Source organism: Somniosus microcephalus, chromosome 5 (assembly GCF_052327205.1).
Source record: "Somniosus microcephalus isolate GS21.2 chromosome 5, FLI_Smic_1.0, whole genome shotgun sequence".
Classification (NCBI taxonomy): domain Eukaryota; kingdom Metazoa; phylum Chordata; class Chondrichthyes; order Squaliformes; family Somniosidae; genus Somniosus; species Somniosus microcephalus.
The window spans coordinates 267,999,603-268,011,857 of record NC_140991.1 but is presented as its reverse complement, the minus strand read 5'-3'; positions in this window follow the sequence as shown (position 1 = coordinate 268,011,857).

The window sequence follows — 12,255 nt, the reverse complement described above, 5'->3', positions numbered from 1 at the left end:
CCCAGTCGCTCGCTCTCTTTCCCCCCCAGTCGCTCGCTCTCTTTCCCCCCAGTCGCTCGCTCTCTTTCCCCCCAGTCGCTCGCTCTCTTTCCCCCCAGTCGCTCGCTCTCTTTCCCCCCAGTCGCTCGCCCTCTTTCCCCCCCAGTCGCTCGCTCTCTTTCCCCCCCAGTCGCTCGCTCTCTTTCCCCCCCAGTCGCTCGCTCTCTTTCCCCCCCAGTCGCTCGCTCTCTTTCCCCCCCAGTCGCTCGCTCTCTTTCCCCCCAGTCGCTCGCTCTCTTTCCCCCCCAGTCGCTCGCTCTCTTTCCCCCCCAGTCGCTCGCTCTCTTTCCCCCCCAGTCGCTCGCTCTCTTTCCCCCCCAGTCGCTCGCTCTCTTTCCCCCCCAGTCGCTCGCTCTCTTTCCCCCCCAGTCGCTCGCTCTCTTTCCCCCCAGTCGCTCGCTCTCTTTCCCCCCAGTCGCTCGCTCTCTTTCCCCCCCAGTCGCTCGCTCTCTTTCCCCCCAGTCGCTCGCTCTCTTTCCCCCCCAGTCGCTCGCTCTCTTCCCCCCAGTCGCTCGCTCTCTTCCCCCCAGTCGCTCGCTCTCTTTCCCCCCCAGTCGCTCGCTCTCTTTCCCCCCAGTCGCTCGCTCTCTTTCCCCCAGTCGCTCGCTCTCTTTCCCCCCAGTCGCTCGCTCTCTTTCCCCCCAGTCGCTCGCTCTCTTTCCCCCCAGTCGCTCGCTCTCTTTCCCCCCAGTCGCTCGCTCTCTTTCCCCCCAGTCGCTCGCTCTCTTTCCCCCCAGTCGCTCGCTCTCTTCCCCCCAGTCGCTCGCTCTCTTTCCCCCCCAGTCGCTCGCTCTCTTTCCCCCCAGTCGCTCGCTCTCTTTCCCCCCAGTCGCTCGCTCTCTTTCCCCCCAGTCGCTCGCTCTCTTTCCCCCCAGTCGCTCGCTCTCTTTCCCCCCAGTCGCTCGCTCTCTTTCCCCCCAGTCGCTCGCTCTCTTTCCCCCCAGTCGCTCGCTCTCTTTCCCCCCAGTCGCTCGCTCTCTTTCCCCCCAGTCGCTCGCTCTCTTTCCCCCCAGTCGCTCGCTCTCTTTCCCCCAGTCGCTCGCTCTCTTTCCCCCAGTCGCTCGCTCTCTTTCCCCCCAGTCGCTCGCTCTCTTTCCCCCCAGTCGCTCGCTCTCTTTCCCCCCAGTCGCTCGCTCTCTTTCCCCCCAGTCGCTCGCTCTCTTTCCCCCCAGTCGCTCGCTCTCTTTCCCCCCAGTCGCTCGCTCTCTTTCCCCCCAGTCGCTCGCTCTCTTTCCCCCCAGTCGCTCGCTCTCTTTCCCCCCAGTCGCTCGCTCTCTTTCCCCCCAGTCGCTCGCTCTCTTTCCCCCCAGTCGCTCGCTCTCTTTCCCCCCAGTCGCTCGCTCTCTTTCCCCCCAGTCGCTCGCTCTCTTTCCCCCCAGTCGCTCGCTCTCTTTCCCCCCAGTCGCTCGCTCTCTTTCCCCCAGTCGCTCGCTCTCTTTCCCCCCCAGTCGCTCGCTCTCTTTCCCCCAGTCGCTCGCTCTCTTTCCCCCCAGTCGCTCGCTCTCTTTCCCCCCAGTCGCTCGCTCTCTTTCCCCCAGTCGCTCGCTCTCTTTCCCCCAGTCGCTCGCTCTCTTTCCCCCCAGTCGCTCGCTCTCTTTCCCCCCAGTCGCTCGCTCTCTTTCCCCCCAGTCGCTCGCTCTCTTTCCCCCCAGTCGCTCGCTCTCTTTCCCCCCAGTCGCTCGCTCTCTTTCCCCCCAGTCGCTCGCTCTCTTTCCCCCCAGTCGCTCGCTCTCTTTCCCCCCAGTCGCTCGCTCTCTTTCCCCCAGTCGCTCGCTCTCTTTCCCCCAGTCGCTCGCTCTCTTTCCCCCCAGTCGCTCGCTCTCTTTCCCCCAGTCGCTCGCTCTCTTTCCCCCCAGTCGCTCGCTCTCTTTCCCCCCAGTCGCTCGCTCTCTTTCCCCCCAGTCGCTCGCTCTCTTTCCCCCCAGTCGCTCGCTCTCTTTCCCCCAGTCGCTCGCTCTCTTTCCCCCCAGTCGCTCGCTCTCTTTCCCCCAGTCGCTCGCTCTCTTTCCCCCCAGTCGCTCGCTCTCTTTCCCCCCAGTCGCTCGCTCTCTTTCCCCCAGTCGCTCGCTCTCTTTCCCCCCAGTCGCTCGCTCTCTTTCCCCCCAGTCGCTCGCTCTCTTTCCCCCCAGTCGCTCGCTCTCTTTCCCCCCCAGTCGCTCGCTCTCTTTCCCCCCCAGTCGCTCGCTCTCTTTCCCCCCCAGTCGCTCGCTCTCTTTCCCCCCAGTCGCTCGCTCTCTTTCCCCCCAGTCGCTCGCTCTCTTTCCCCCCAGTCGCTCGCTCTCTTTCCCCCCAGTCGCTCGCTCTCTTTCCCCCCAGTCGCTCGCTCTCTTTCCCCCCCAGTCGCTCGCTCTCTTTCCCCCCAGTCGCTCGCTCTCTTTCCCCCCCAGTCGCTCGCTCTCTTTCCCCCCCAGTCGCTCGCTCTCTTTCCCCCCCAGTCGCTCGCTCTCTTTCCCCCCCAGTCGCTCGCTCTCTTTCCCCCCCAGTCGCTCGCTCTCTTTCCCCCCCAGTCGCTCGCTCTCTTCCCCCCCAGTCGCGCTTTCTCTCTCTCTCTTCCAACAACAACATGCCCTCAAAAAAGCCTCGGCACCGCCGGGCACTCCAGCTAGTAAAGGTATAAAAGGCAGTGGAGTAAGTAGCCCTGATTTTCCTCTTTTGGTATTATTGCCAGAATGGCAGGCTTTAGACCGATTGGAATAGGGGGTACTGCTTTCAGCAATTGACCTCTCTAAACTCATTAATATAAGATAGGTTTGGATGGATCTGAAAAGCACGAGTGGTGGGAAAGGAACAATGTATAAGCCAAAAAATAAAGGGATGGAATAATTTCCAGTATGTGTCATAAAAGGGGGACAAAAATTCTGAAAGCATTGAGGGAGCCTCAAAAGACTTCCTAACTCTGGTAGCATTTGCCACGGCTGAATAAGTCACGGCAGGCAAAGTGAAGGTAAAAGCAACCAAGATCCAGGCATCAATTTGTAGGAAAGTGATGATCCCCTTTTTGATGTCTGGTACGGTCGAGGTGATGTTGAACGAGATGGCTGTGAAGAGGGTTGCCCTCTATGCTATTTCACAGTACCATCCCCACAGGTCAGAATTGCATTTCTAGCATTTTCTGGTTGATTTTTCCCTGCTCTCGAAAATGTAACTTTTAGTGTACAGTTTTAAAATGGGCTGATCAATGGGCAATAAAAGCAGAAAATGCTGGAATTACTCAGCAGGTCAGGCAGCATCTGTGGACGAAAGGTCATCGATCTGAAACATTAACTCTTGTTTCTCTCTCCACAGATGCTGCTGAGTATTTCCAGTACTTTCTGTTTTTATTTCAGATTTCCAGCATCTGTAGTATTTTGCTTTTGATCAATGGGCAACTTGCCCAAAATGGGGCCGTCCAATTAAAAAATAGATTGATATTCATTCCAGTTGCTTTTGGGTTGTACCTGATGTGAGGGAGAGGATCGTTTCCTTTAATGCAATCATAGATGCACAGCCCTAAATTATCTTATTAAAAAAAGATGTTAAAAATGATATAAAATACAAGAAACTGCTCTGCCAGGTAACAAATGCTGAAGTTGTATTATTTTTCTTCTCGCACGTTTTGTTTAGCATAATATTTCTTTGAACAAGCTGGGTGTATTTAAGAAAAAAGCAGTCAGTTATGCATCAAAGAACTATTCATAAAAGTCATCGTAACTGAGTTTACAAAAGGAAATGCCAAACAAGTAAACCCCCAATGGCAAGCCTTCCGAAGAGTTGTAATTGTGTGATATGTAACCATAAGCTAATGATTTGAAAAATTCAAATGCATATTACTGTTCCATGATATGGTCACTGATAAGTCAGTACTGTAGGTGTAAAAGTGAAAGGATGAGCAAAAAATCCTCAATTAGAAGAGATTGTTCTAAATTGAAATTATAAAAAAAATAGTAAAAATGGTGACAGGATGGGGTTGATGTTTTAGTGTAATTAAGAGATTTCATAACTTTCTCACAATCAAGTGATAATTTTTATATATTTAAATTGCCGTTTCAAATAGAAATTTCTAGCTGAAGTAAAAGGAGTGTACTCTAACCCATTTTTTCCATTTTGTTTGAAGGTCACTCTGTGAGACTACTGGGTCAGAAAAAGGATAAGGGAAAACGGTTGGGGGGAGCGCCACTGGATTTGCCGAAGATTAGGAAAAACCCACTGATAGAAATCATTTCCATCAACACTGGGTAAGCTTCTTTAAAATATACTTTTATAAAATATTTAGCAGTACTTAAGGATGCAATTTTGTTTTCCACTGCTCTGACACACCAGTTTGTAATGTGAAATACTCTGCTAAACTCATGTCATAAAATGCACCATGGGGTTTATGGCATTTGTGAGGTGTTTTTGTTCAACTAAGGCACTCTAATAATTTTCAAGCACACAGAAACATGATATTTCAAGGTGCTTAAAGCTTTGTGTTCAAATAGTTAGCAATTTTGATGATCCTCACTGTAGAATTAAACCAGCAATACGCCTTTATTGTATAGCTATGACCATATCTGTAAAATCAGTGCCTTCTTTGTTAATCAGCCATTTGAAAGCCAAACTACTGCTGCAAACCTTTGCCACGTGTTTGTGTAAGTGGTGTCAAAGGGGACTGTTTGGAGTATGGATGGCTTGACAAAAGACATTTCAAAGATATGAACAGATCATGATCAATGTACTGTGGAATCCAGTTTGTCACTCTCGTGCTTCTGATTCTGTTCTTTTTGATATATGCCTTTTTGTGGTTGTGTAAGAGGATATTTGCATTTCTTCCTTTTGTTTTCCATTATTTCACATATCTTCTAACCACAGTGTGGAACAGAGCTTGGAATTGATAAATACGACCAACCATATTTGCTGATACTTTAAAAAGCTTCGCCTATTTTTTTCTTGCCCAGTAATGGGGATGTTAGTGAGCAAAGAAGCTGTAAAAATTCCAAGTAGATAATTACTGGATGAGTGGACGATAGCCAATATATTTTTATTTTACAGCTTGAGTGAATTTATTTTCTGAGTGAAGTTTTGTGAGGAACTGTGCAAGATCTTAAAGCTACATTAAGCCATTCTGCCCACGCTTGAAACCGATGGTTACTAAGAGAGTTTTCTTGCCAGACAAGTATGATGCAGTGTCCCTTTTTGAACTATTTCTTGTGTAGTTATTCTAATCTTATTTTAGAGTTTAATAGCAAAAACACCGTATTAGTCTCAACCATAAGAGAAAAGGTTGAGTTGTGGTCTTGAATGACATTACATTTGTTTCCTTGTCTTGGCTGTGTCTTCTGGGAATAATCGAATTCCACATTGTTCAAGCCTGATTGCTTACAGTTGGGCCAAAATAACTGAGTAAGGTAATGGGGAAGCAATGGGGTAATTGAGTAAGAAGAAGAAAGAAATTGTGTGTAACGAAAAATCTCTTTCTTGTTTGAATGTCTATCATGACTTTTACAGTAGGAGGATTTTCAAAGAAGAATTCATTATCCTTTAGGACACAAATAGGGTTGAAGATGAACTAAAAAACAGTTAACATACCAAACAATTACATCCTGGCAGTATTCACCAGAGAAGATGCAAATATCAAGTCAACCATACAAGTAAACTTAATAACTGTGATAGCACTTACAGAGACATCCTAAACAAGCTCAAAAACAAAAAAAATCCCTAGCGACGGATGCTAAATGTCCGAGGGTGCCAAATGAGATGAAGGATGAAATCTGTGAAGTGCTAATAGTCATCATGAGGGACTCACTGAAGCGTTATGCTGAAGTTTTCCCTTGCTCCCATCAGAATGGTTGAACTTGGAGACAGATAAGGAATTGGCCGAGAGATAAAGGAGGCAGTGACCTACATTGGCTCCCGGTCTGGCAATGACTTGATTTTAAAATTCTCATCCTTGTTTTTAAATCCCTCCATGGCCTCGTCCCTCCCTATCTCTGTAACCTCCGATAGCCCTATAACCCTCTGAGATCTGTGCATTCCTCCAATTCTGGCCTCTTGTGCATCCCTGATTTTCTTTGCTGCACCATTGACGACCATGCCTTCAGTTGCCTGGGTTCTAGGCTCTGGAATTCCCACCCTAAGTCTATAATCGTCTCTATCTGTCATTCCTCCTTTAAGTCGCTACTTAAAACCTTCCTCTTTGACCAAGCTTTTGGTCACCTATCCTAATATCTCGTTATATGGAATTCTGCTTAAATTCACTTGAAAAAGTTATACTAAGCCTTTATCTCTATTAATTAAAGACAACACTTATACCGGGAGTTGGCTGGTAAACCAATTGATCTGCTCATTAAAAACTCTTTTGATCTTTTCAATTTATTTAAAGAATTCAAGATGCAGTAGGTTGGTGGGAATTTTAAATAGATTCAGTTTCACCTTTGACTTCCAATGTCTAATTAACTTAATTGCAATATCTATGTAAAAATGTAATTTGTGCTCACTTATTAAGGTAGAAGTTTATTTTCAGGCAGCAAAAGAGCTGATAATATAATGGGCAAATGAATCTCAGAAGTGTGTCCTTTAGCAATTTGGTAAAATACTTATTGACTTAAGTACACCTTTTCAATACAAGTTGCTATGTGGGTACTTCCTAGTTTCTGCACGTCCTTGAATATCTTCTGTGATTGCACACAAATCTTTCATTGCGTTTACAACGGATTTTTGTGATAATGCGATCAAAATGTTCCTTCTTTCCTCACTCTTTGATTCATGTGGTTTATGCTTTATACATCCACAACCTGCTGTATGGAACTGAATTTGTAAAAGTAGCTTTTCCTTCTACGTAGCAACCACTGATGAGTTTGCAAAATAAGTAGAGGAAACATACAATTTACTTCATGAGTAGAATAATTGTATTGAAGAACTTTATCTTGGTCTGCTGTATGTATCCGATTTGTAGGCAGTGTCTTTTAAAAGAGACTGGAGGTTTTTTTATTTATTCGCTTATGCGATCTGGGCGTCGCTGGCAATGCCAGCATTTATTCCCCATCCCTAGTTGCCCTTGACAAGGTGGTGGTGAGTCACCTTCTTGAACCGCTGCAGTCCGTGTGGTGATGGTACTCCCACAGTGCTGTTAGGTAGGGAATTCCAGGATTTTGACCCAGCGACGATGAAGGATCGGCGATATACTTCTAAGTCAGGATGGTATGTGACTTGGAGGGGAACTTGGAGGTGGTGGTGTTACCATGCGCTTGCTGCCCTTGCCCTTCTAGGTGGAAGAGGTCGCGGGTTTGGGAGGTGCTGCCGAAGAAGCCTTGGCGAGTTGCTGCAGTGCATCTTGTAGCTGGTACACACTGCAGCCACGGTGCGTCGGTGGTGGAGGGAATGAATGTTTAAGGTGGTGGATGGGGTGCCAATCAAGCGGGCTGCTTTGCCCTGGATGGTGTTGAGCTTCTTGAATGTTGTTGAAGCTGCACTCATCCAGGCAAGTGGAGAGTATTCATCACCCTCCTTACTTGTGCCTTGTAGATGGTGGAAAGGCTTTGGAGAGTCAGGAGGTGAGACACTCGCCGTAGAATACCTGGCCTCTGACCTGCTCCTGTTGCCACAGTATTTATGTGGCTGGTCCAGTTAAGTTTCTGGTTAATGGTGACCCTCAGGATGTTGACAGTGGGGGGATTCAGCGATGGTAATGCCATTGAATGTCAAGGGGATGTGGTTAGACTCGCTTGTTGGAGATAATCATTGCCTGGCACTTGTGTGGCGCGAATGTTACGTGCCACTTATCAGCCCAAGCCTGAACATCGTCTAGGTCTTGTTGCAAGCGGGCATGGACTGCTTCATTATCTGAGGAGTTGTGAATGGCGCTGAACACTGTGCAGTCATCAGCGAACATCCCCATTTCTGACCTTATGTTGGCGGGAAGGTCATTGATGAAGTAGCTGAAGATGGTTGGGCCTCGGACACTGGAGGTATGAGTATAATTTTGGTCTGCTTATTATGTTGCAGAGTATATATAATAACATGACTGGGGACCAACAACTACAAGCCAACTTTTTTTTTCATTTTAGGATGCGGGCAAGGATGGCATTTGTTGCCAATCCCTAGTTGCCATTGGAAAAAGCAGTAATGGGCTGCCTTCTTTGAACCATTGCAGTCTTTGTGCTCAAGTTGCTCCCACAATCCTGTTAGGTATGGAGTTCTAGCATTTTAACCCAGGAACGACAATATGGGCTCGATTTTAATTCCTGAGGCGGGTTGGAGTCGGGTTGCGCGGTGGGCGGGTTCCGGAGCCACTTCCGGCGGGATCAGCTGCTGATGTCCAATTTTGATTCAATGAGCTTGTTAATTTCAAGGAGGCGCGCTGGCTGGTCCAATGAGTGCGATCAGGTCAGCTGGCCGCCTCTGATGACGTCATACTAGCAGTTGCTTTTAAAGCTGCCATTCAGCCGAACCCTTTCTCTTGTGGATTCCTGGTCTTGATTTAAACGCAATGACTTCTTCCAGAGGCAAAGCGGCTCCTTGTTTTAATGATGACTCCCTCCATGTTCTTGTGGATGCTGTCAGAGGGCACAGGGAGATTCTCTTCCCTCCTGATGGCCGGAGGAAGCCTCCTCAGCAGACCAAGACAGCCTGGCTGCGCATTGCTGAGGAGGTTAGTGCAAGGTCCACATATGCACGCTCATGGATCCAGTGCTGAAAAAGGTTTAATGATCTTGTGCGAACATCAAAAGTGAGTATCCCATCATACTTGCCTTCAATCTGCTTCCCTTCTCTTCACCAGCACTCTGCATTCTAAGCCTCTTCCTTCACATCCCACCTTACCCTTACTTCCCTTGCACCCTTACCTATCCATCTCTGTCTCTGCACTGAATCACTTCACAATCTTGCCTATGCACCTCTAAGACTCGCGCTCACAGTCATACAGTGACAACTAACAATGCACAAGGAGTTAGCTTCCTCTTGGCACCTTACCCCATCTTCGTCTCCCTCAAAACTTCTGTGGTAGGGATTATTGACCCTCACTCCATCACTGTGGCTGAAACACCGTTTGTGTCCCTCCTTGCAGGAAAAGATAGCCCACAATAAGAGGGAGAGACCAATGACTGGAGGAGCAACACCTACCCTAGCCACATTGACCAGTGCTGAGGAGGCAGCAAACGAGATTGTTGGCGGTGGCGAGGACCAGGAAGTGGGCGATGGAGAGACGGGCACTCTAGAGGAAGCTGGTGACATAATAGAGTTTCATCCCTCTCAGACTGCAATGGCATATGATGTTCATAGACAATTGCGTTGTATCATCTGCTCAAAAAGATGTGTCTGCTACATCAATATCAGATGTCTAAATCATGCCATTAATCTCCCACAGGACCATTGAGCGCCCCCCTCCCCACGATCCAGGACGAAGAGCCGGACAACTCCTCAGGAACCTGAAGCCTCTGAGGGAGTAGTGTCATCAGGACTCAGTGCACCCAGCACCAGTGCAGCAATGCACACCTCGGTGGGGCCCTCGCGAGTTAGAGTAGTGTTGCCACCTGGTCTATCACAGCGCGCAAGTGAGCATCAGCAGATGGTGGAGACAACGACAGCAGTGGAGAGTCCTCGGCGGAGGTTGCAGGACTCTCCTAGCTCTGCTGAGCTGCATGCAGACACTGTGCCTCTGGGGCCATCCAGAAAAAGAGCATCTCGGGAAATACAGGAACAAGTGCAGGTGTCTCTGGAAGGGTTTGCCTCCAGGGTTAGTGCGAGTGTGGAGAGAATGGAGGAGTCCATCTGTAACATCAGCACTGTCATGGTGGAGTCAATGATGCATGCACGCACCACCACGGATAGGATGGCAACCTCTGTGGAAAGGCTGGCTACCTCTGTGGAAAGGATGGCGATGGCCATGGAGGAAATAAGTCACCAGAGTCAGGAAAACATGGTGACTGTTCAACACAGAATATCATCTCTGGAGGAGCAATGGGCAGCTATTGAGCAGAGAGACCAGTGCTTCATGGACGTTCTTTTGATGAGGACTGCCAGTGCAGATACGAGTCCTCATGGTCCCTCTGAAGTGCAGCAAGGTGCTCTCCAGCCACTTGCCAGCACTGAGATGCGGCTGACTCATGAGAGGGATGTTGTTGGTAGAACAGAAGGAAGTGTGGACTCCTCTCGAAGCGCTCACATGACCATGCCACTGCGGAGCCCTCGGTCAGAGACCCACTTTGTGGAGACAACTGAGATAGCCGTTTCAGCCGCTGCACAGCCACAGGAAGAGCAAACTGTTGAAGAGCCCTCCCAGGCTCCCAAACCCAGAGGACGCCTGCCAAAGGCGTCTAAGCAGGCGCAACATCCTAGTCAGCAAGGTGCCTCTACATCTGCTGAAACCACAGGGGAAGCACCAAGTAAAAGCATGTGTAAGAGAAAGATTAAGCACCTATAGTCACAAGGGGAGTCACTTGGGTGATTTATCTTTTTTTTCTGACTGTTGCTGGTTTATTATCCTTTTGTGATGTTTAAAAGAAAAATTGTCGAACAGTTGATTGTGTGGCCTATGTGTTATGGGAAATGGCAAAAGAGCATTGAGGGCTCAGGGCGACTTACTTTTGTAATGCTGATGGTAAAAGTGATAGGAAATAACAGGGTATAGAAGAGATGATGTTGGAAAAGTGTCACCTACAATTGCAGAGCCATATGTTAGCCAGCTATGGCTGAAGAGTAAGCTTATGCTAATGTGGCATGGCAGTGTGCACACCCTGCTTCACGGGCAGCAGTGAACTGGAGGGATGCTGCATTGGTCACATCAGGGCATGCAAGACACCCCTCGTCGTCCTCCTACTCCTCCCAGGAAGATCTGCGCTGAGCCATGTGGCTGCTACTTCTTCCATTATGAGGACCAGGATGAGAGGGCATAAATGTTTCCCATCCCCTTGCTATAGATTTTATTTGAGGCAACAAACTTGCAAGCGCACAGTCAAAGTGGCCTGAAATTATTCCATTCATGTCACACTGCAGATGGGTGCCAGCTTGAACAGTCACAAGGTCAGCAGATGTGTAAAACCTTATCCCATACCTACAACCGCAAGATTGTTGCATTTGAATGTCAGCCATGTTTCAGGGCTGCTTTTAAAGCGCTCCACCAATGCATACAAATCATGTCCTCCAGCAACTCGTCTCCCTGAACCTGGTGTGTTTCTGACAAGTCGGGAAACAGGAGCCAGAAGCCCGAAAATGGGAAACCACTATGAAAATAGGATTAGCAAGACAGTTAACAGGCTGTTAACTGCCTTAACTACCTGTCCCACTGGTTCCAGTCGGGTCAGTTGGGAGCGACTGAACAAACACTCGTGTGGAGGCGGGTTGGATATCTGAAGCCATTTTTTCCAATTCCTCGGCTATTAAAATTGAGCCCTATATGTCTAAGTCAAGATTGTGTGTGACTTGGAGGGGAACTTGGAGGTGATGGTGTTCGAACGCATCTGCTGCCCTTGTCCTTCTAGGCGGTGGGGGTTACGAGTTTGGGAGGTGCTACCGAAGAGGCCTTGGCGAGTTGTTGCAGTGCATCAGTACACACCAGCCACGATATGCTGATGGTGAATGGGGTGGATGTTTAGACTAGTGAATGAGGTGCTGATCAAGTGGGCTGTTTTGTCCTGGATTGTATCAAGCATCTTGAGAGTTGCTGCAGTGCATCATGTAGATAATACACAATCATCAGCAAAGTGATGGAAGGTGTCGTCAACAGTGTTATCAAGCAGCACTTACTCACCAATAACCTGCTCACTGATGCCCAGTTTGGGTTCCGCCAGGACCACTCGGCTCCAGACCTCATTACAGCCTTGGTCCAAACATGAACAAAAGAGCTGAATTCCAGAGGTGAGGTGAGAGTGACTGCCCTTGACATCAAAGCGGCATTTGACTGAGTGTGGCATGAAGGAGCACTAGTAAAACTGAAGTCATTGGGAATCAGGGAGGGAAAACTCTCCACTGACTAGAGTCATACCTAGCACAAAGGAAGATGGTTGGAGGTCAATCATCACAGCCCCAGGATATCACTGCAGGAGTTCCTCAGGGCAGTGTCCGAGGTCCAACCATCTTCAGCTGCTTCATCAATGACCTTCCCTCCATCATAAGGTAAGAAGTGGGGATTTTCGCTTATGACTGCACAGTGTTCAGTGCCATTCGCAACTCCTCAGATAATGAAGCAGTCCATGCCCGCATGGACGACATTCAGGCTTGGGCTGATAATTGGCACGTAACATTCGCGCCACAGAAGTGCCAGGC